Source organism: Mytilus trossulus, chromosome 10 (genome assembly GCF_036588685.1).
Source record: "Mytilus trossulus isolate FHL-02 chromosome 10, PNRI_Mtr1.1.1.hap1, whole genome shotgun sequence".
NCBI classification, from domain to species: domain Eukaryota; kingdom Metazoa; phylum Mollusca; class Bivalvia; order Mytilida; family Mytilidae; genus Mytilus; species Mytilus trossulus.
In genome coordinates this window covers 16,424,596-16,447,306 of record NC_086382.1, presented here as the reverse complement: position 1 = coordinate 16,447,306, position 22,711 = coordinate 16,424,596, and positions in this window count along the sequence as shown.

The following is a 22,711-nucleotide window of genomic DNA, read 5'->3' as shown; positions in this document are numbered from 1 at the left end:
AAGGGGAGATAATTAATCCAAATTACTTCATAGGTTGTGAAAAAGAAGATTTGTTTGATACTGTTATGTTTGAGGTAATGGTAAGTTATATTTTGTGTATAATGTATTGAGGGGAGATAATCTATTGAAATGACTTCATATGTTGTGAACAATAGAGATTTGTATTTTATTGTCAGGTTTGAGAAAATGGTAGGTTATACTTTGTGTATAATGTATAAAGGGGAGATGATTAATCCAAAACACTTCATAGGGGGTGAAAAAAAGATTTGTTTGATACTGTTATGTTTGAGGTAATGGTAAGTTATACTTTGAGTATTATGTATAAAGGGGAGATAATTAATCTTAATGACTTCATGGGGGTGAACAATAAAGATTTGTTTTATATTGTCAGGTTTGAGGTAACGGTGGGTTATACTCTGTGTATTATGTATAAATCCCCAAGGGTGACTGGGGTATAGAAATATGGTCACTTGGTCTTCTCCCGGCCGGCAGTAAAACGCTTGCCGAAGTGGGGCGTCCGTTTGGCTGTGCAGGATGTATCAAGTTTACAGTCACATCCGGCCACCCTCTTTGCACTTTAAGAACCCTTGCAAAAACTCTTTGAGGGGTCCGTAGGTGGCCTGTTGCAAGGCAAAATTTCTGTCCCTATCCAATATACCCTCCTTTTTCGGTGGCAGTCCAAATTTCTCCGACCATCATCCCAAATGCCCTCTATTGTATCAACCTACCTATTGTATTTATTGTGAACTAGTTCTTGTCCTAAATATGCATGAAATATTTGCCACTGGACGTTAAGCAACCAACAATCAATCAATATTATGTATAAAGGGGAGATAATCAATTCAAATGACTTCATTTGGGGTGAAAGAAAAATTGGTTTTATACTGTTATGTTTGAGGTAATGGTAAGTTTTACTTTGTGTATAATGTATTAAGGGATCAATTCAAATGACTTCATAGGGGGGTGAAAAAAAGGATTTGTTTGATAGTGATACTGTTATGTTTGAGGTAATGGTAGGTTATACTTTGTATAATGTATTAAGAGGAGATAATCTATTGAAATGTCTTCATATGTAGTGAACAATAATGATTTGTATTTTACTGTAAGGTTTGAGGAAATGGTATGTTATACTTTGTGTATAATGTATAAAGGGGAGATAATTAATCCAAATTACTTCATAGGTTGTGAAAAAGAAGATTTGTTTGATACTGTTATGTTTGAGGTAATGGTAAGTTATATTTTGTGTATAATGTATTTAGGGGAGATAATTTATTGAAATGACTTCATATGTAGTGAACAATAATGATTTGTATTTTACTGTCAGGTTTAAGGTAATGGTAGGTTACTTTGTGTATAATGTATAAATGGGAGATAATTAATACAAATCACTTCATAGGGGGTGAAAAAAAAGATCTATGTGATACTGTTATGTTTGAGGTAATGGTAAGTTATTCTTTGAGTATAATGTATAAAGGGGAGATAATAAATCCAAAACACTTCATAGGGGGTGAAAAAAAAGATTTGTTTGATACTGTTATGTTTGAGGTAATGGTAAGTTATATTTTGTGTATAATGTATTTAGGAGAGATAATTTATTGAAATGACTTCATATGTAGTGAACAATAATGATTTGTATTTTACTGTCAGGTTTAAGGTAATGGTAGGTTACTTTGTGTATAATGTATAAAGGGGAGATAATTAATCCAAAACACTTCAAAGGGGGTGAAAAAAAACATTTATTTGATACTGTTATGTTTGAGGTAATGGTAAGTTGTTCTTTGAGTATAATGTATAAAGGGGAGATAATTAATCCAAAACACTTCATAGGGGGTGAAAAAAAAGATTTGTTTGATACTGTTATGTTTGAGGTAACGGTAGGTTATATTTTGTGTATAATGTATTAGGGGAGATAATTAATCTTCATATGTAATGAACAATAAAGATTTGATACTGATATTGTCAGGTTTGAGGTAATGGTAGGTTATACTTTGTGTATAATGTATAAAGGGGAGATAATTAATCCAAAACACTTCAAAGGGGGTGAAAAAAAAGATTTGTTTGATACTGTTATGTTTGAGGTAATGGTAGGTTATACTTTGTGTATAATGTATTGAGGGGAGATAATCTATTGAAATTACTTCATATGTTGTGAACAATAGAGATTTGTATTTTATTGTCAGGTTTGAGAAAATGGTAGGTTATACTTTGTGTATAATGTATAAAGGGGAGATGATTAATTCAAAACACTTCATAGGGGTTGAAAAAAAGATTTGTTTGATACTGTTATGTTTGAGGTAATGGTAAGTTATACTTTGAGTATTATGTATAAAGGGGAGATAATTAATCTTAATGACTTCATGGGGGTGAACAATAAAGATTTGTTTTATATTGTCAGGTTTGAGGTAACGGTGGGTTATACTCTGTGTATTATGTATAAATCTCCAAGGGTGACTGGGGTATAGAAATATGGTCACTTGGTCTTCTCCCGGCCGGCAGTAAAACGCTTGCCGAAGTGGGGCGTCCGTTTGGCTGTGCGGGATGTATCAAGTTTACAGTCACGTCCGGTCAGAAGGGGGACGTTAAATCCGATGCCTCGTGTAAAGAGAATGCCACGCTCTTTCACGTTAAGAACCCTTGCAACAACTCTTTGAGGGGTCTGTAGGTGGCCTGTTGCAAGGCAAAATTTCTGTCCCTATCCAATATAGCCTCCTTTTTCGGTGGCAGTCCAAATTTCTCCCGACCATCATCCCAAATGGCCTCTATTGTATCAACCTACCTATTGTATTTATTGTGAACTTGTTCTTGTCCTAAATATGCATGAAATATTTGCCACTGGACGTTAAGCAACCAACAATCAATCAATATTATGTATAAAGGGGAGATAATCAATTCAAATGACTTCATTTGGGGTGAAAGAAAAATTGGTTTTATACTGTTATGTTTGAGGTAATGGTAAGTTTTACTTTGTGTATAATGTATTAAGGGATCAATTCAAATGACTTCATAGGGGGTTGAAAAAAAGGATTTGTTTGATAGTGATACTGTTATGTTTGAGGTAATGGTAGGTTATACTTTGTATAATGTATTAAGAGGAGATAATCTATTGAAATGTCTTCATATGTAGTGAACAATAATGATTTGTATTTTACTGTAAGGTTTGAGGAAATGGTATGTTATACTTTGTGTATAATGTATAAAGGGGAGATAATTAATCCAAAACACTTCAAAGGGGGTGAAAAAAAAGATTTGTTTGATACTATTATGTTTGAGGTAATGGTAGGTTATACTTTGTGTATAATGTATTGAATTGAGGGGAGATAATCTATTGAAATGACTTCATATGAAGTGAACAATAGAGATTTGTTTTTTATTGTCAGGTTTGAGGAAATGGTTGGTTATACTTTGTGTATAATGTATAAAGGGGAGATAATTAATCCAAAACACTTCATAGGGGGTGAAAAAAAGATTTGTTTGATACTGTTATGTTGGAGGTAATGGTAAGTTATACTGTGAGTATAATGTTTAAAGGGGAGATAATTAATTTTAATGACTTTATAAGGGGGGAACAATAAAGATTTGTTTTATATTGTCAGATTTGAGGTAACGGTAGGTTATACTCTGTGTATTATGTATAAAGGGGAGATAATCAATTCAAATGACTTCATTTGGGGTGAAAGAAAAAATTGGTTTAATACTGTTTTGTTTGAGGTAATGGTAAGTTTTACTTTGTGTATACTATATTAAGGGGAGATAATCAATTCAAATGACTTGATAGGGGGTGAAAAAAAGGATTTGTTTGATACTGTTATGTTTGAGGTAATGGTAGGTTATACTTTGTATAATGTATTAAGAGGAGATAATCTATCGAAATGACTTCATATGTAGTGAACAATAAAGATTTGTATTTTATTGTCAGGTTTGAGGAAATGGTAGGTTATACTTTGTGTATAATGTATAAAGGGGAGATAATTAATCCAAAACACTTCATAGGGGGTGAAAAAAAAGATTTGTTTGATACTGTTATGTTTGAGATAATGGTAGGTTATACTTTGTGTATAATGTATTAATGGGAGATAATTTATTGAAATGACTCCATATGAAGTGAACAATAAATATTTGTATTTTATTGTCAGGTTTGAGGTAAATGTAGGTTATACTCTGTGTATAATGTATTGAATTGAGGGGAGATAATCTATTGAAATGACTTCATATGTAGTTAACAATAGAGATTTGTATTTTATTGTCAGGTTTGAGGAAATGGTTGGTTATACTTTGTGTATAATGTATAAAGGGGAGATAATTAATCCAAAACACTTCATAGGGGGTAAAAAAAAGATTTGTTTGAAACTGTTATGTTTGAGGTAATGGAAGGTTATTTTTTGTGTATAATGTATTAAGGGGAGATAATTTATTGAAATGACTTCATATGAAGTGAACAATAAAGATTTGTATTTTATTGTCAGGTTTGAGGTAATGGTAGGTTACACTTTGAGTATAATGTACAAAGGGGAGATAATTAATCAAAAACACTTCATAGGGGCTGAAAAAAAAAGATTTGTTTGATACTGTTATGTTTGAGGTAATGGTAGGTTATACTTTGAGTATAATGTATAAAGGGGAGATAATTAATCCAAAACACTTCATAGGGGGTGAAAAAAAGATTTGTTTGATACTGTTATGTTTGAGATAACAGGAGGTTATATTTTGTGTATACTGTATTAAGGGGAGATAATTTATTGAAATGACTTCATATGTAGTGAACCATCAAGATTTGTATTTAATTGTCAGGTTTGAGGTAGTGGTAGGTTATACTTTGAGTATAATGTATAAAGGGGAAATAATTAATCCATAACACTTCATAGGGGGTGAAAAAAAAAAAATTGTTTGATACTGTTATGTTTGAGGTAACGGTAGGTTATACCGGTACTTTGTGTATAATGTATTCAGGGGAGATAATCCATTGAAATAACTTCATATGTAGTGAACAATAAAGATTTGTATTTTATAGTCAGGTTTGAGGTAATGGTAGGTCATACTTTGTGTATAATGTATAAAGGGGAGATAATTCATCCAAAACACTTCATAGGGGATGAAAAAAAAGATTTGTTTGATATTGTTATGTTTGAGGTAACTGTAGGTTATACTTTGTGTATAATGTATAAAGGGGAGATAATTAATCGAAAACACTTCATAGGGGGTGAAAAAAAAGATTTGTTTGATACTGTTATGTTTTAGGTAACAGTAGGTTGTATTTTGTGTATAATGTATTAGGGGAGATAATTTATTGAAATGACTTCATCACGGTGTAGTACGTTGACGGTTGCTATTGGAAAAAAAACGCGTCCGCTGTTGCTATCCGAAACTTTTACGGTTGCTATTCGAAATAAAATGGCAATTTAGGATGGAGCAGCCCAAAGAAACGTCAACAGGCGCAGGTAATTTGTGTATATATATAATAAAACTGGTCTTACGGAATACTATAGATATTATCAATGAATACTGTCTACCCCTAACAAGGAAAATAGGTCTCGTCTTTGAAAGCGAGATGAATAAATTAGATCACACATGCCAAATACCCGTTATCGTTTGCACTGATTTATTCATTTTTAACGAAAAACTAATTGTTTTGAATGAAATAAAGATTTCAAAAGGGGCATTTATTGGTTTGCTAGAGCTTTCAAAAGTATTAAGCGAAAGAGTGTTTTTTTATTTGTCACGGGACAATAATACGGGACTCTTCATGATTTGCTAGGGTTACGGTTACTATACAAACACATTATATATGGCACCGGTTATAAACTGAAAAAAAGGCACCGGTTACTAGTAGTTTTTATATTGTTATTTTCAGCAAAAAAGAGAAAGTCAAAGGCATGTCTGTGGCTCAATCGTCCAAAAAAGAAATCAAAAATTGAAAATGCTATTGTTACACCTTTACAAAGCAAAGATGCCAATGAAAGACCTAAAAGTATCGAACTGAGAAAAGCCCCATTAAAAACGAGAGGAAATAGGCGGAAAATTAGGAGGAAGCTCTATAATGCTCTAATGAACTAAGCTACATTTGATAACTTAACTATAATTAAAAATACTGTTACATTGAACACTAATTGGCGGAATAAAAGATCGATTTGTGACCTGGTTTATTACGAACGTAACAATAATATCTGAGTCTACGCTTACTCAAATATTAGTGTAACGTTCATAATTAATCAAGTCCCAATCCGATCTTGCATTCCGGCAATTATTGTTCAACGTAACTGTAGCCACTTCGAATAAACTATTGGTTATTTTCCGTTGTAATACATAACTGGTTGACTCATTTCACTAGATACCAGGAAACACACGAAGGAAATTAAGCAATGTATGTTTTGCAGAAATATTTAAAAAAAATTACACCTATAATAAAAGTATGTTAAAAGGAGTACTGGAATATAGATACATAGTAACGCTCAGGCGCCCCATACATACTATTTATAGAAAAGAAAATGCGTTAAGATATTGCATTTGATCTCAGGTTATTTAGCATTTGTTTTACTAAATGCTCGTTGTAATAGTTGTCAAATAGAAATCAGCAACCGGTGCCTTTGTCCAATAGTAACCGTAGTCTAGCATTTTGTCGAAAAACTTGTGTAAACGTAAATTGAATAGGAAAAATGTATATTTCATGTGTTGAAAATGTGTTTTTTGCACTAAACTAAGTATAAATCATGAGTATGTTACCGTTTTTTGACAATAATGGCAATAATTAGACGATAAATTCGTTCACTCCTACGTTCCCAATTGAATATCTAGATTGTTTTATTTATTATTTGGAAAAGTAATTCATATAAAATATCAAACTGAACTGAAATCGTTAGACAAATATGTCTTATATTCCGTGAAGACGATATCATACAAGATCAAAGTTTTTTTAATACATAATATTGATGAAATTCAAACACTTACCATGTTTACTCGTGGTTTTTTTCGGATAGCAACCGTAAAAGTTTCGGATAGCAACAGTGGACGCGTTTTTTTTTCGAATAGCAACCGTCAACGTACTACACCGTATTCATATGAAGTGAACAATAAAGATTTGTATTTTATTGTCAGGTATGAGGTAATGGTAGGTTACACTTTGAGTATAATGTACAAAGGGGAGATAATTAATCAAAAACACTTCATAGGGGCTGAAAAAAAAGATTTGTTTGATACTGTTATGTTTGAGGTAATGGTAGGTTATGCTTTGAGTATAATGTATAAAGGGGAGATAATTAATCCAAAACACTTCATAGGGGGTGAAAAAAAGATTTGTTTGATACTGTTATGTTTGAGGTAATGGAAGGTTATATTTTGTGTATAATGTATTAAGGGGAGATAATTTATTGAAATGACTTCATATGAAGTGAACAATAAAGATTTGTATTTTATTGTCAGGTTTGAGGTAATGGTAGGTTACACTTTGAGTATAATGTACAAAGGGGAGATAATTAATCAAAAACACTTCATAGGGGCTGAAAAAAAAAGATTTGTTTGATACTGTTATGTTTGAGGTAATGGTAGGTTATACTTTGAGTATAATGTATAAAGGGGAGATAATTAATCCAAAACACTTCATAGGGGGTGAAAAAAAGATTTGTTTGATACTGTTATGTTTGAGATAACAGGAGGTTATATTTTGTGTATACTGTATTAAGGGGAGATAATTTATTGAAATGACTTCATATGTAGTGAACCATCAAGATTTGTATTTAATTGTCAGGTTTGAGGTAATGGTAGGTTATACTTTGAGTATAATGTATAAAGGGGAAATAATTAATCCAAAACACTTCATAAGGGGTGAAAAAAAAAAAATTGTTTGATACTGTTATGTTTGAGGTAACAGTAGGTTATACCGGTACTTTGTGTATAATGTATTCAGGGGAGATAATCCATTGAAATAACTTCATATGTAGTGAACAATAAAGATTTGTATTTTATAGTCAGGTTTGAGGTAATGGTAGGTCATACTTTGTGTATAAAGTATAAAGGGGAGATTATTCATCCAAAACACTTCATAGGGGATGAAAAAAAAGATATGTTTGATATTGTTATGTTTAAGGTAACTGTAGGTTATACTTTGTGTATAATGTATAAAGGGGAGATAATTAATCCAAAACACTTCATAGGGGGTGAAAAAAAAGATTTGTTTGATACTGTTATGTTTTAGGTAACGGTAGGTTGTATTTTGTGTATAATGTATTAGGGGAGATAATTAATCTTAATGACTTCAAATATAGTGAAAAATAAAGATTTGATACTGTTATTGTCAGGTTTGAGGTAATGGTAGGTTATACTTTGTGTATAATGTATAAAGGGGAGATAATTAATCCAAAACACTTCAAAGGGGGTGAAAAAAAAGATTTGTTTGATACTGTTATGTTTGAGGTAATGGTAGGTTATACTTTGTGTATAATGTATTGAATTGAGGGGTGATAATCTATTGAAATGACTTCATATGTAGTGAACAATAGAGATTTGTATTTTATTGTCAGGTTTGAGGAAATGGTTGGTTATACTTTGTGTATAATGTATAAAGGGGAGATAATTTATCCAAAACACTTCATAGGGGGTGAAAAAAAGATTTGTTTGATACTGTTATGTTTGAGGTAATGGTAAGTTATACTTTGAGTATAATGTATAAAGGGGAGATAATTAATCTTAATGACTTTATCAGGGGGGATCAATAAAGATTTGTTTTATATTGTCAGGTTTGAGGTAACGGTAGGTTATACTCTGTGTATTATGTATAAAGGAGAGATAATCAATTCAAATGACTTCATTTGGGGTGAAACAAAAAATTGGTTAAATACTGTTTTGTTTGAGGTAATGGTAAGTTTTACTTTGTTTATAATAAATTAAGGGGAGATAATCAATTCAAATGACTTCATAGGGGGTGAAAAAAAGGATTTGTTTGATACTGTTATGTTTGAGGTAATGGTAGGTTATACTTTGTATAATGTATTAAGAGGAGATAATCTATCCAAATGACTTCATATGTAGTGAACAATAAAGATTTGTATTTTATTGTCAGGTTTGAGGAAATATTAGGTTATACTTTGTGTATAATGTATAAAGGGGAGATAATTAATCCAAAACACTTCATAGGGGGTGAGAAAAAAAAGATTTGTTTGATACTGTTATGTTTGAGGTAATGGCAGGTTATATTTTGTGTATAATGTATTAAGGGGAGATAATTTATTGAGATGACTTCATATGTTGTGAACAATAAATATTTGTATTTTATTGTCAGGTTTGAAAAAATGGTAGGTTAAACTTTGTGTATAATGTATAAAGGGGAGATAATAAATCCAAAACACTTCATAGGGGGTGAAAAAAAAGATTTGTTTGATACTGTTATTTTTGAGGTAATGGTAGGTTATACTTTGAGTATAATGTATAAAGGGGAGATAATTAATCCAAAACACTTCATAGGGGGTGAAAAGAAAGATTTGTTTGATACTGTTATGTTTGAGGTAATGGTAAGTTATACTTTGAGTATAATGTATAAAGGGGAGATAATTAATCTTAATGACTTTATAAGGGGGGATCAATAAAGATTTGTTTTATATTGTCAGGTTTGAGGTAACGGTAGGTTATACTCTGTGTATTATGTATAAAGGGGAGATAATCAATTCAAATGACTTCATTCGGGGTGAAAGAAAAAAATGGTTAAATACTGTTTTGTTTGAGGTAATGGTAAGTTTTACTTTGTGTATAATAAATTAAGGGGAGATAATCAATTCAAATGACTTCATAGGGGGTGAAAAAAAGGATTTGTTTGATACTGTTATGTTTGAGGTAATGGTAGGTTATACTTTGTATAATGTATTAAGAGGAGATAATCTATCCAAATGACTTCATATGTAGTGAACAATAAAGATTTGTATTTTATTGTCAGGTTTGAGGAAATATTAGGTTATACTTTGTGTATTGATAAAGGGGAGATAATTAATCCAAAACACTTCATAGGGGGTGAGAAAAAAAAGATTTGTTTGATCCTGTTATGTTTGAGGTAATGGTAGGTTTATATTTTGTGTATAATGTATTAAGGGGAGATAATTTATTGAAATGACTTCATATGTAGTGAACAATAAATATTTGTATTTTATTGTCAGGTTTGAAAAAATGGTAGGTTAAACTTTGTGTATAATGTATAAAGGGGAGATAATAAATCCAAAACACTTCATAGGGGGTGAAAAAAAAGATTTGTTTGATACTGTTATTTTTGAGGTAATGGTAGGTTATACTTTGAGTATAATGTATAAAGGGGAGATAATTAATCCAAAACACTTCATAGGGGGTGAAAAGAAAGATTTGTTTGATACTGTTATGTTTGAGGTAATGGTAAGTTATGCTTTGAGTATAATGTATAAAGGGGAGATAATTAATCTTAATGTCTTTATAAGGGGGGATCAATAAAGATTTGTTTTATATTGTCAGGTTTGAGGTAACGGTAGGTTATACTCTGTGTATTATGTATAAAGGGGAGATAATCAATTCAAATGACTTCATTTGGGGTGAAAGAAAAAATTGGTTAAATACTGTTTTGTTTGAGGTAATGGTAAGTTTTACTTTGTGTATAATAAATTAAGGGGAGATAATCAATTCAAATGACTTCATAGGGGGTGAAAAAAAGGATTTGTTTGATACTGTTATGTTTGAGGTAATGGTAGGTTATACTTTGTATAATGTATTAAGAGGAGATAATCTATCCAAATGACTTCATATGTAGTGAACAATAAAGATTTGTATTTTATTGTCAGGTTTGAGGAAATATTAGGTTATACTTTGTGTATAATGTATAAAGGGGAGATAATTAATCCAAAACACTTCATAAGGGGTGAAAAAAAAAGATTTGTTTGATACTGTTGTGTTTGAGGTAATGGTAGGTTATATTTTGTGTATAATGTATTAAGGGGAGATAATTTATTGAAATGACTTCATATGTAGTGAACAATAAATATTTGTATTTTATTGTCAGGTTTGAAAAAATGGTAGGTTAAACTTTGTGTATAATGTATAAAGGGGAGATAATAAATCCAAAACACTTCATAGGGGGTGAAAAAAAAGATTTGTTTGATACTGTTATTTTTGAGGTAATGGTAGGTTATACTTTGAGTATAATGTATAAAGGGGAGATAATTAATCCAAAACACTTCATAGGGGGTGAAAAAAAAAGATTTGTTTGATACTGTTATGTTTAAGGTAAGGGTAGGTTATATTTTATGTATAATGTATTTTGGGAGATAATTAATCTTAATGACTTCAAATGTAGTGAACAATAAAGATTTGTATTTTATTGTCAGGTTTGAGGAAATGGTAGGTTAAACTTTGTGTATAATGTATAAAGGGGAGATAATTAATCCAAAACACTTCATAGGGGGTGAAAAAAAGATTTGTTTGATACTGTTATGTTTGAGATAACAGGAGGTTATATTTTGTGTATACTGTATTAAGGGGAGATAATTTATTGAAATGACTTCATATGTAGTGAACAATAAAGATTTGTATTTTATTGTCAGGTTTGAGGAAATGGTAGGTTAAACTTTGTGTATAATGTATAAAGGGGAAATAATTTATCCAAAACACTTCATAGGGGGTGAAAAAAAAAGATTTGTTTGATACTGTTATGTTTGAGGTAACGGTAGGTTATACCGATACTTTGTGTATAATGTATTAAGGTGAGATAATCTATTGAAATAACTTCATATGTAGTGAACCGTCAAGATTTGTATTTAATTGTCAGGTTTGAAGTAATGGTAGGTTATACTTTGAGTATAATGTATAAAGGGGAAATAATTTATCCAAAACACTTCATAGGGGGTGAAAAAAAAAGATTTGTTTGATACTGTTATGTTTGAGGTAACGGTAGGTTATACCGATACTTTATGTATAATGTATTAAGGTGAGATAATCTATTGAAATAACTTCATATGTAGTGAACAATAAGATTTGTATTTTATAGTCGGGTTTGAGGTAATGGTAGGTTATACTTTGTGTATAATGTATAAAGGGGAGATAATTCATCCAAAACACTTCATAGGGGATGAAAAAAAAGATTTGTTTGATATTGTTATGTTTGAGGTAACGGTAGGTTATACTTTGTGTATAATGTATAAAGGGGAGATAATTAATCCAAAACACTTCATAGGGGGTGAAAAAAAAAGATTTGTTTGATACTGTTAGGTTTGAGGAAATGGTAAGTTATACTTTGAGTATAATGTATAAAAGAGAGATAATTAATCTGAATGACTTCATAAGGGGGGAACAATAAAGATTTGTTTGATACTGTTATGTTTGAGGTAATGGTAGGTTATATTTTAGTGTATAATGTATTAAGGGGAGATAATTTATTGAAATGGCTTCATATGTAGTGAACAATAAAGATTTGTATTTTGTTGTCAGGTTTAAGGTAATGGTAGGTTATACTTTGTGTATAATGTTTAAAGGGGAGATAATTAATCCAAAACACTTCATAGAGGGTGAAAAAAAGATTTGTTTGATACTGTTATGTTTGAGGTAACGGTGGGTTATATTTTAGTGTATAATGTATTAAGGGGAGATAATTTATTGAAATGACTTCTTATGTAGTGAACAATAAAGATTTATATTTTATTGTCAGGTTTGAGGATATGGTAGGTTATACTTTGTGTATAATGTTTAAAGGGGAGATAATTAATCCAAAACACTTCATAGGGGGGGGGGGGGGAAGATTTGTTTGATACTGTTATGTTTGAGGTAATGGTAAGTTATTCTTTGAGTATAATGTATAAAGGGGAGATAATTAATCCAAAACACTTCATACAGGGTGAAAAAAAGATTTGTTTGATACTGTTATGTTTGAGGTAACGGTGGGTTATATTTTAGTGTATAATGTATTAAGGGGAGATAATTTATTGTAGTGAACAAAAAAGAGTTGTATTTTATTGTCAGGTTTGAGGTAATGGTAGGTTATACTTTGTGTATAATGTTTGAAGGGGAGATAATTAATCCAAAACAATTCATAGGTTTTAAAAAAAATTTGTTTGATACTGTTTTGTTTGAGGTAATGGTAGGTTATATTTTGTGTATAATGTATAAAGGGGAGATAATTAATCCAAAATACTTCATAGGGGTTGAAAAAAAAGATTTGTTTGATACTGTTATGTTTGAGATAATGGTAGGTTATTCTTTGAGTATAATGTATAAAGGGGAGATAATTAATCCAGAACACTTCATGAGGGTAAAAAAAAGATTTGTTTGAAACTGTTATGTTTGAGGTAACGGTAGGTTATATTTTGTGTATAATGTATTAAGGGGAGATAATTTATTGAAATGACTTCATATGTAGCGAACAATAAAGATTTGTATTTTATTGTCAGGTTTGAGGTAATGGTAGGTTATACTTTGTGTATAATGTATTAAGAGGAGATAATTTATCGAAATGACTTCATATGTAGTGAATAATAATGATTTGTATTTTACTGTAAGGATTGAGGTAATGGTAGGTTATACTTTGTGTATAATGTATAAAGGGGAGATAATTAATCAAAAACACTTAATAGGGAGTGTAAAAAAAAGATTTGTTTGATACTGTTATGTTTGAGGTAATGGTAAGTTATTCTTTGAGTATAATGTATAAAGGGGAGATAATTAATCCAAAACACTTCATAGGAGGTGAAAAAAAAGATTTGTTTGATACTGTTATGTTTGAGGTAACAGTAGGTTATATTTTAGTGTATAATGTATTAAGGGGAGATAGTTTATTGAAATGACTTCTTATATAGTGAACAATTAAGATTTGTATTTTATTGTCAGGTTTGAGGTAATGGTAGGTTATACTTTGTGTATAATGTTTAGAGGGGAGATAATTAATCCAAAACACTTCCTAGGGGGTGAAAAAAAAGATTTGTTTCATACTATTATGTTTGATGTAATGGTAAGTTATTCTTTGAGTATTATGTATAAAGGGGAGATAATTAATCCAATACACTTCATAGAGGGTGAAAAAAAGATTTGTTTGATACTGTTATGTTTGAGGTAACGGTAGGTTATATTTTGTGTATAATGTATTAAGGGGAGATAATTTATTGAAATGACTTCTTATATAGTGAACAATTAAGATTTGTATTTTATTGTCAGGTTTGAGGTAATGGTAGGTTATACTTTGTGTATAATGTTTAAAGGGATGATAATTAATCCAAAACACTTCATAGGGGGTGAAAAAAAAGATTTGTTTAATACTGTTATGTTATAGGTAATGGTAGGTTATTCTTTGAGTATAATGTATAAAGGGGAGATAATTAATTCAGAACACACTTCATGAGGGTGAAAAAAAAAGATTTGTTTTATACTGTCATGTTTGAGGTAACAGTAGGTTATATTTTAGTGTATAATGTATTAAGGGCAGATAATTTATTGTAGTGAACAATAAAGATTTGTATTTTATTGTCAGGTTTGAGGTAATGGTAGGTTATACTTTGTGTATAATGTTTGAAGGGGAGATAATTAATCCAAAACAATTCATAGGTTTTAAAAAAGATTTGTTTGATACTGTTTTGTTTGAGGTAATGGTAGGTTATACTTTGAGTATAATGTATAAAGGGGAGATAATTAATCAAAAACACTTCATAGGGGGTGAAAAAAAGATTTGTTTGATACTGTTATGTTTGAGGTAATGGTAAGTAATTCTTTGAGTATAATGTATAAAGGGGAGATAATTAATCCAAAAAACTTCATACGGGGTGAAAAAAAAGATTTGTTTGATACTGTTATGTTTGAGGTAACGGTAGGTTATATTTTGTGTATAATGTATTAAGGGGAGATAATTTATTGAAATGACTTCAGATGTAGTGAACAATAAAGATTTGTATTTTATTGTCAGGTTTGAGGTAATGGTAGGTTATACTTTGAGTATAATGTATAAAGTGGAGATAATTAATCCAAAATACTTCATAGGGGTTGAAAAAAAAGATTTCTTGATACTGTTATGTTTGAGGTAATGGTAGGTTATTCTTTGAGTATTATGTATAAAGAGGAGATAATTAATCCAGAACACTTCATGACGGTGAAAAAAAAGATTTGTTTGATACTGTTATCATATGTTTGAGGTAACGATAGGTTATATTTTGTGTATAATGTATTAAGGGGAGATAATTTATTGAAATGACTTCATATGTAGTGAACAATAAAGATTTGTATTTTACTGTAAGGTTTGAGGTAATGGTAGGTTATACTTTGTGTATAATGTATAAAGGGGAGATAATTAATCCAAAACACTTCATAGGGAGTGTAAAAAAAAGATTTGTTTGATACTGTTATGTTTGAGGTAATGGTAAGTTATTCTTTGAGTATAATGTATAAAGGGGAGATAATTAATCCAAAACACTTCATAGGAGGTGAAAAAAAAGATTTGTTTGATACTGTTATGTTTGAGGTAACAGTAGGTTATATTTTAGTGTATAATGTATTAAGGGGAGATAGTTTATTGAAATGACTTCTTATATAGTGAACAATTAAGATTTGTATTTTATTGTCAGGTTTGAGGTAATGGTAGGTTATACTTTGTGTATAATGTTTAGAGGGGAGATAATTAATCCAAAACACTTCCTAGGGGGTGAAAAAAAAGATTTGTTTCATACTGTTATGTTTGAGGTAATGGTAAGTTATTCTTTGAGTATAATGTATAAAGGGGAGATAATTAATCCAAAACAGAAAAAAAGATCTGTTTGATACTGTTATGTTTGAGGTAACGGTAGGTTATATTTTGTGTATAATGTATTAAGGGGAGATAATTTATTGAAATGACTTCTTATATAGTGAACAATTAAGATTTGTATTTTATTGTCAGGTTTGAGGTAATGGTAGGTTATACTTTGTGTATAATGTATAAAGGGATGATAATTAATCCAAAACACTTCATAGGGGGTGAAAACAAAGATTTGTTTAATACTGTTATGTTATATGTAATGGTAGGTTATTCTTTGAGTATAATGTATAAAGGGGAGATAATTAATCCAGAACACTTCATGAGGGTGAAAAAAAAGATTTGTTTGATACTGTTATGTTTGAGGTAACAGTAGGTTATATTTTAGTGTATAATGTATTAAGGGCAGATAATTTATTGTAGTGAACAATAAAGATTTGTATTTTATTGTCAGGTTTGAGGTAATGGTAGGTTATACTTTGTGTATAATGTTTGAAGGGGAGATAATTAATCCAAAACAATTCATAGGTTTTAAAAAAGATTTGTTTGATACTGTTTTGTTTGAGGTAATGGTAGGTTATACTTTGAGTATAATGTATAAAGGGGAGATAATTAATCCAAAACACTTCATAGAGGGTGAAAAAAAGATTTGTTTGATACTGTTATGTTTGAGGTAATGGTAAGTTATTCTTTGAGTATAATGTATAAAGGGGAGATAATTAATCCAAAACACTTCATGGGGGTGAAAAAAAAGATTTGTTTGATACTGTTATGTTTGAGGTAACGGTAGGTTATACTTTGTGTATAATGTATTAAGGGGAGATAATCTATTGAAATGACTTCATATGTAACACACAATAAAGATTTGTATTTTATTGTCAGGTTTGAGGTAATGGTAGGTTATACTTTGTGTATAATGTTTGAAGGGGAGATTATTAATCCAAAACACTTCATACGGGGTGAAAAAAAAGATTTGTTTGATATTGTTATGTTTGAGGTAACAGTAGGTTATATTTTGTGTATAATGTATTAAGGGGAGATAATTTATTGTAATGACTTCATATGTAGTGAACAATAAAGATTTGTATTTTATTGTCAGGTTTGAGGTAATGGTAGGTTATACTTTGTGTATAATGTATTAAGAGGAGATAATCTATCGAAATGACTTCATATGTAGTGAATAATAATGATTTGTATTTTACTGTAAGGTTTGAGGTAATGGTAGGTTATACTTTGTGTATAATGTATAAAGGGGAGATAATTAATCAAAAACACTTCATAGGGAGTGTAAAAAAAAGATTTGTTTGATACTGTTATGTTTGAGGTAATGGTAAGTTCTTCTTTGAGTATAATGTATAAAGGGGAGATAATTAATCCAAAACACTTCATAGGGGGTGAAAAAAAGATTTGTTTGATACTGTTATGTTTGAGGTAACAGTAGGTTATATTTTAGTGTATAATGTATTAAGGGGAGATAATTTATTGAAATGACTTCTTGTGTAGTGAACAATTAAGATTTGTATTTTATTGTCAGGTTTGAGGTAATGGTAGGTTATACTTTGTGTATAATGTTTAAAGGGGAGATAATTAATCCAAAACACTTCATAGGGGGTGAAAAAAAAGATTTGTTTGATACTGTTATGTTTGAGGTAATGGTAAGTTATTCTTTGAGTATAATGTATAAAGGGGAGATAATTAATCCAAAACACTTCATAGAGGGTGAAAAAAAGATTTGTTTGATACTGTTATGTTTGAGGTAAGAGTAGGTTATATTTTAGTGTATAATGTATTAAGGGGAGATAATTTATTGTAGTGAACTATAAAGATTTGTATTTTATTGTCTGGTTTGAGGTAATGGTAGGTTATACTTTGTGTATAATGTATAAAGGGGAGATAATTAATCAAAAACACTTCATAGGGGGTGAAAAAAAAGATTTGTTTGATACTGTTTTGTTTGAGGTAATGGTAGGTTATACTTTGAGTATAATGTATAAAGGGGAGATAATTAATCCAAAACACTTCATACGGGGTGAAAAAAAAGATTTGTTGATACTGTTATGTTTGAGGAAACTGTAGGTTATATTTTGTGTATAATGTATTAAGGGAGATAATTTATTGAAATGAATTCATATGTAGTGAACAATAAAGATTTGTATTTTATTGTCAAGTTTGAGGTAATGGTAGGTTATACTTTGAGTATAATGTATAAAGGGGAGATAATTAATCCAAAACACTTCATAGAGGTTGAAAAAAAAGATTTGTTTAATACTGTTATGTTTGAGGTAATGGTAGGTTATTCTTTGAGTATAATGTATAAAGGGGAGATAATTAATCCAGAACACTTCATGAGGGTGAAAAAAAAGATTTGTTTGATACTGTTATGTTTGAGGTAACAGTAGGTTATATTTTGTGTATAATGTATTAAGGGGAGATAATTTATTGAAATGACTTCATTAGTAGTGAACAATAAAGATTTGTATTTTATTGTCAGGTTTGAGGTAATGGTAGGTTATACTTTGTGTATAATGTATTAAGAGGAGATAATCTATCGAAATGACTTCATATGTAGTGAATAATAATGATTTGTATTTTACTGTAAGGTTTGAGGTAATGGTAGGTTATACTTTGTGTATAATGTATAAAGGGGAGATATTAATCAAAAACACTTAATAGGGAGTGTAAAAAAAAGATTTGTTTGATACTGTTATGTTTGAGGTAATGGTAAGTTATTCTTTGAGTATAATGTATAAAGGGGAGATAATTAATCCAAAACACTTCATAGGAGGTGAAAAAAAAGATTTGTTTGATACTGTTATGTTTGAGGTAACAGTAGGTTATATTTTAGTGTATAATGTATTAAGGGGAGATAGTTTATTGAAATGACTTCTTATATAGTGAACAATTAAGATTTGTATTTTATTGTCAGGTTTGAGGTAATGGTAGGTTATACTTTGTGTATAATGTTTAGAGGGGAGATAATTAATCCAAAACACTTCATAGGGGGTGAAAAAAAAAGATTTGTTTCATACTGTTATGTTTGAGGTAATGGTAAGTTATTCTTTGAGTATAATGTATAAAGGGGAGATAATTAATCCAAAACAGAAAAAAAGATCTGTTTGATACTGTTATGTTTGAGGTAACGGTAGGTTATATTTTGTGTATAATGTATTAAGGGGAGATAATTTATTGAAATGACTTCTTATATAGTGAACAATTAAGATTTGTATTTTATTGTCAGGTTTGAGGTAATGGTAGGTTATACTTTGTGTATAATGTATAAAGGGATGATAATTAATCCAAAACACTTCATAGGGGGTGAATAAAAAGATTTGTTTAATACTGTTATGTTATAGGTAATGGTAGGTTATTCTTTGAGTATAATGTATAAAGGGGAGATAATTAATCCAGAACACTTCATGAGGATGAAAAAAAAGATTTGTTTGATACTGTTATGTTTGAGGTAACAGTAGGTTATATTTTAGTGTATAATGTATTAAGGGCAGATTATTTATTGTAGTGAACAATAAAGATTTGTATTTTATTGTCAGGTTTGAGGTAATGGTAGGTTATACTTTGTGTATAATGTTTGAAGGGGAGATAATTAATCCAAAACAATTCATAGGTTTTAAAAAAGATTTGTTTGATACTGTTTTGTTTGAGGTAATGGTAGGTTATACTTTGAGTATAATGTATAAAGGGGAGATAATTAATCCAAAACACTTCATAGGGGGTGAAAAAAAGATTTGTTTGATACTGTTATGTTTGAGGTAATGGTAGGTTATTCTTTGAGTATAATGTATAAAGGGAGATAATTAATCCAGAACACTTCATGAGGGTGAAAAAAAAAGATTTGTTTGATACTGTTATGTTTGAGGTAACGGTAGGTTATACTTTGTGTATAATGTATTAAGGGGAGATAATCTATTGAAATGACTTCATATGTAACACACAATAAAGATTTGTATTTTATTGTCAGGTTTGAGGTAATGGTAGGTTATACTTTGTGTATAATGTATTAAGAGGAGATAATCTTTCGAAATGACTTCATATGTAGTGAATAAAAATGATTTGTATTTTACTGTAAAGTTTGAGGTAATGGTAGATTATACTTTGTGTATAATGTATAAAGGGGAGATAATTAATCAAAAACATTTCATAGGGAGTGTAAAAAAGATTTGTTTGATACTGGTATGTTTGAGGTAATGGTAAGTTATTCTTTGTGTATAATGTATTAAGGGGAGATAATCTATTGAAATGACTTCATATGTAATGAACAATAAAGATTTGTATTTTATTGTCAGGTTTGAGGTAATGGTAGGTTATACTTTGTGTATAATGTTTGAAGGGGAGATAATTAATCCAAAACACTTCATAGGGGGTAAAAATTATTTGTTTGATACTGTTTTGTTTGAGGTAATGGTAGGTTATACTTTGAGTATAATGTATAAAGGCGAGATAATTAATCCAGAACACTTCATAAGGGGTGAAAAAAAGATTTGTTTGATACTGTTATGTTTGAGGAAACTGTAGGTTATATTTTGTGTATAATGTATTAAGGGGAGATAATTAATCCAGAACACTTCATACGGGGTGAAAAAAAAGATTTGTTTGATACTGTTATGTTTGAGGAAACTGTAGGTTATATTTTGTGTATAATGTATTAAGGGGAGATAATTTATTGAAATGACTTCATATGTAGTGAACAATAAAGATTTGTATTTTATTGTCAGGTTTGAGGTAATGGTAGGTTATACTTTGAGTATAATGTATAAAGGGGAGATAATTAATCCAAAACACTTCATAGGGGTTTAAAAAAAAGATTTGTTTAATACTGTTATGTTTGAGGTAATGGTAGGTTATTCTTTGAGTATAATGTATAAAGGGGAGATAATTAATCCAGAACACTTCATGAGGGTGAAAAAAAAAATTTGTTTGATACTGTTATGTTTGAGGTAACGGTAGGTTATATTTTGTGTATAATGTATAAAGGGGAGATAATTTATTGAAATGACTTCATTAGTAGTGAACAATAAAGATTTGTATTTTATTGTCAGGTTTGAGGTAATGGTAGGTTATACTTTGTGTATAATGTATTAGGAGGAGATAATCTTTCGAAATGACTTCATATGTAGTGAATAATAATGATTTGTATTTTACTGTAAGGTTTGAGGTAATGGTAGGTTATACTTTGTGTATAATGTATAAAAGGGAGATAATTAATCAAAAACACTTAATAGGGAGTGTAAAAAAAAGATTTGTTTGATACTGTTATGTTTGAGGTAATGGTAAGTTATTCTTTGAGTATAATGTATAAAGGGGAGATAATTAATCCAAAACACTTCATAGGAGGTGAAAAAAAAGATTTGTTTGATACTGTTATGTTTGAGGTAACAGTAGTTTTTATTTTAGTGTATAATGTATTAAGGGGAGATAGTTTATTGAAATGACTTCTTATATAGTGAACAATTAAGATTTGTATTTTATTGTCAGGTTTGAGGTAATGGTAGGTTATACTTTGTGTATAATGTTTAGAGGGGAGATAATTAATCCAAAACACTTCATAGGGGGTGAAAAAAAAGATTTGTTTCATACTGTTATGTTTGAGGTAATGGTAAGTTATTCTTTGAGTATAATGTATAAAGGGGAGATAATTAATCCAAAACAGAAAAAAAGATCTGTTTGATACTGTTATGTTTGAGGTAACGGTAGGTTATATTTTGTGTATAATGTATTAAGGGGAGATAATTTATTGAAATGACTTCTTATATAGGGAACAATTAAGATTTGTATTTTATTGTCAGGTTTGAGGTAATGGTAGGTTATACTTTGTGTATAATGTATGAAGGGATGATAATTAATCCAAAACACTTCATAGGGGGTGAAAAAAAAGATTTGTTTAATACTGTTATGTTATAGGTAATGGTAGGTTATTCTTTGATTATAATGTATAAAGGGGAGATAATTAATCCAGAACACTTCATGAGGGTGAAAAAAAAGATTTGTTTGATACTGTTATGTTTGAGGTAACAGTAGGTTATATTTTAGTGTATAATGTATTAAGGGCAGATAATTTATTGTAGTGAACAATAAAGATTTGTATTTTATTGTCAGGTTTGAGGTAATGGTAGGTTATACTTTGTGTATAATGTTTGAAGGGGAGATAATTAATCCAAAACAATTCATAGGTTTTAAAAAAGATTTGTTTGATACTGTTTTGTTTGAGGTAATGGTAGGTTATACTTTGAGTATAATGTATAAAGGGGAGATAATTAATCCAAAACACTTCATAGGGGGTGAAAAAAAGATTTGTTTGATACTGTTATGTTTGAGGTAATGGTAAGTTATTCTTTGAGTATAATGTATAAAGGGGAGATAATTAATCCAAAACACTTCATACGGGGTGAAAAAAAAGATTTGTTTGATACTGTTATGTTTGAGGTAACGGTAGGTTATATTTTGTGTATAATGTATTAAGGGGAGATAATTTATTGTAATGACTTCATATGTAGTGAACAATAAAGATTTGTATTTTATTGTCAGGTTTGAGGTAATGATAGGTTATACTTTGTGTATAATGTATTAAGAGGAGATAATCTATCGAAATGACTTCATATGTAGTGAATAATAATGATTTGTATTTTACTGTAAGGTTTGAGGTAATGGTAGGTTATACTTTGTGTATAATGTATAAAGGGGAGATAATTAATCAAAAACACTTCATAGGGAGTGTAAAAAAAAGATTTGTTTGATACTGTTATGTTTGAGGTAATGGTAAGTTCTTCTTTGAGTATAATGTATAAAGGGGAGATAATTAATCCAAAACACTTCATAGGGGGGTGAAAAAAAAGATTTGTTTGATACTGTTATGTTTGAGGTAACAGTAGGTTATATTTTAGTGTATAATGTATTAAGGGGAGATAATTTATTGAAATGACTTCTTGTGTAGTGAACAATTAAGATTTGTATTTTATTGTCAGGTTTGAGGTAATGGTAGGTTATACTTTGTGT